The sequence below is a fragment of the Pteropus vampyrus genome, unplaced genomic scaffold, assembly GCF_000151845.1.
Source record: "Pteropus vampyrus isolate Shadow unplaced genomic scaffold, Pvam_2.0 Scaffold213, whole genome shotgun sequence".
Classification (NCBI taxonomy): domain Eukaryota; kingdom Metazoa; phylum Chordata; class Mammalia; order Chiroptera; family Pteropodidae; genus Pteropus; species Pteropus vampyrus.
Window position 1 is genome coordinate 1,103,630 of NW_011888994.1, and position 2,590 is coordinate 1,106,219.

Consider the following 2,590-nt stretch of genomic DNA (forward strand, 5'->3'; position numbering starts at 1 on the left):
GGAGACGAGGAGGGCGAAAGAGGGACGTGCGGGGAATTTCACGAGCGAGGAGCTAAAAACTCCTTTATAAATATGTAGCTTAACTAAAGCAAACAAAGCAAGTAGATCGCCCAAATGTGAGGCTTTAGTAAAGCTCACCCAAATCTGTTAACACTGTCCCTGGGGCGGTCCTCTTGTTGATCTTTTGCTCTGACCTTCGGTAAATCCTAACACTTACTCCTCAATGGCCAGAAGACAATTTGCCACGTTTTTAAAAACGTTTCCAGGGAAGAGCCCTTTAACCCTTTGGCGAAGGACCTTCAGACAGTTACAAACGAGATGCCAAGTCAATCTCCGCGCCCTTCTTGGCCAGACAAGTTCAGGGCGGTGTTAACCTAGGAATGACGGCTGTAACTGATCATCTGAAGTAACTAATTGTCGGCCAGCAAATTCTTCCTCTTCGTTTCATCTTTAAATACTTCGCCACACACCAACCCTCAGTCCAGAGAAAACCATGGTGTTTATTTACTTATATTACTTATAAAACTTAAACTTTCAAATGTAAAAGTGAACCCCTTGGTGAGGACTCCTGGCTACATCAACAAAGCAATGTAATGCCTGATTAATAGTGCTGACTAATGTTGGCTCAGGTTAATCCCGAACCCATTACAGTAATTAAATGGTTCAGCCATATATCAAACGAGAGTCAATGAAAAATAATTTATTTATAACTTAGGGACATTCTCATAGATCTTTCAAAGATCTGTGATGGACTTTATGGGTCATTTGTAAGTATAACTGGTTGGTAGCAGTGCTCAGCAACAAAAACTCGATTTTAAAAGAATTCTTAGATGGGGAGCGGTTTGTTTTTGAGGCTCTGTGATTCATAAGGAAAGTAATGAAACGTTTCAAAATGTGAAAAGTACTTGGTCGAAAAATGATATACACAAGAGCAGCTGATGATTGTTCCTATAGAAAGCCTTTGTGTTTTGATTCTCAGTTCTTGTCAAGCGGTCCTTTTAATCAGAAAGCTAAAAATTTGAAGCAAGTTTCCCACTTTGAAAAAAAAGTGTTTTGGGAAATTCGACAATCCAAAAGGAATGGCTATGTGAGTGTGAATTCCACAAGTTACTAGAATTTTTCTGCTAGCCCAAATAATTAGAAGTTGGTGACAAAACTAGGTATACTTAAAATAGAATCGTATTTGAACTATTTCCACTTACTCTCTTGTCACCTGAGAAGAAAAATTGAGTTGAACAGAACTTGAATCTTGTTTCTTAAAAAGTATTTCGTTTCTTTTCACCAGTAGCTATTGAAAATAGTTAATTTACAAAAAAAAAATTCTGAAAGTTTTTATTCATCATTGTAGTTTCTATTATAAAGCCTGCTTGAGTAGAGATGTTTATACATTATAGTAATTTAAATATTTTGAGATTACTGAGAAGTGTTGATTAGAATGTTTCTTTCACTGATAACTAGAGTCCCTTAACCCATTGAGAAAGAAGTTTTTTGAGTAGTTCCTAGGTGCAATTTCTTGTGTGTATTTGGCTTTTCACTATATGCTTCTATTCTCTGCATTCACTTATTACTTTCTTTATTCCCATGAAAATTTTCAGATCCTCTCATTAGAGTGGCTTAGTTTAGCTGTCAAGTTTCTAGGGCATTCAGTTGCAGATAAGTGACTAAAACGCCAGCCTAAGAGCATTTTTTATTAACAGATGGTGGAAAACAAACGTCTTTGGAGAAGAACCGAAGGGGACAGGTTAAAAGGTCAATAAACAATTACTGTGCTTAAACTGGGGTGGGGGGTGTTCTCATCAGATTCGATGAGAAGCCGCTCGCCCAATATAGGGGATAAGGGACAACCCAACAGACCTCTCAGAGCCATTCCGAGCGACCACCTCAGATGATAGGGGAGGGGGTACCTTCCGGCCGGAGGGCTCCTACAGGCCACGGTGGTCAAATCGTCGCGTCACGCGGAGGTGCTTCTGAAGTTAGTTTGAGGGCTAATGGAAGAGAAGAAGGCGGGGAACTCTTAACTCCTGCAGCGGCTATGGGTCCAAACTATCCCGAGCCAGCGCTCACTTCAGGACTCAGTCCCTTTGGCAAGGAATGGTGGGGTCCTCTCGCCTCCCCTCTATTGTCAGATCCTGCTCCCTCCTACGGGTGAACTTTCTCTCCAGAGCAGGGCTGATTTCCTAAGGCTTCCTTTCCCTTTCCTCAGTAGCGCTCTGACGTGCACACCATGTGACAGGCCTCCTTCTGCTATAAGCCGCGGAAAGGTCCGCCCTCTCCTGGACTCAGCCCTCGCCTCGCCAAGCTCTGTCCCTAGACTCTCACCCGTCCCGCACCCTCCGGGCGCCCGACGCTCTGACTCGCTCACCAGGAGCCCTGCCACCCCCTCCATAACTGACCCCGCCAGGAGCGCTCGGAGAGGGGAAGGTCAAGTCCCCTGCCCGGGCCGGGTGCGCGCGGAGCCCAGAGAGCGCAGAGACCGCGGGGCGACCGCGGCGGCGCAGGAGTTACAAAGTCGCAGCGCAAGCCTCGGCCGCTGCCGGGGAGCTCCCGCGCGCAGCCTGAGCAGCGGCAGCGCCCCCAGTGTGGCGCCCCG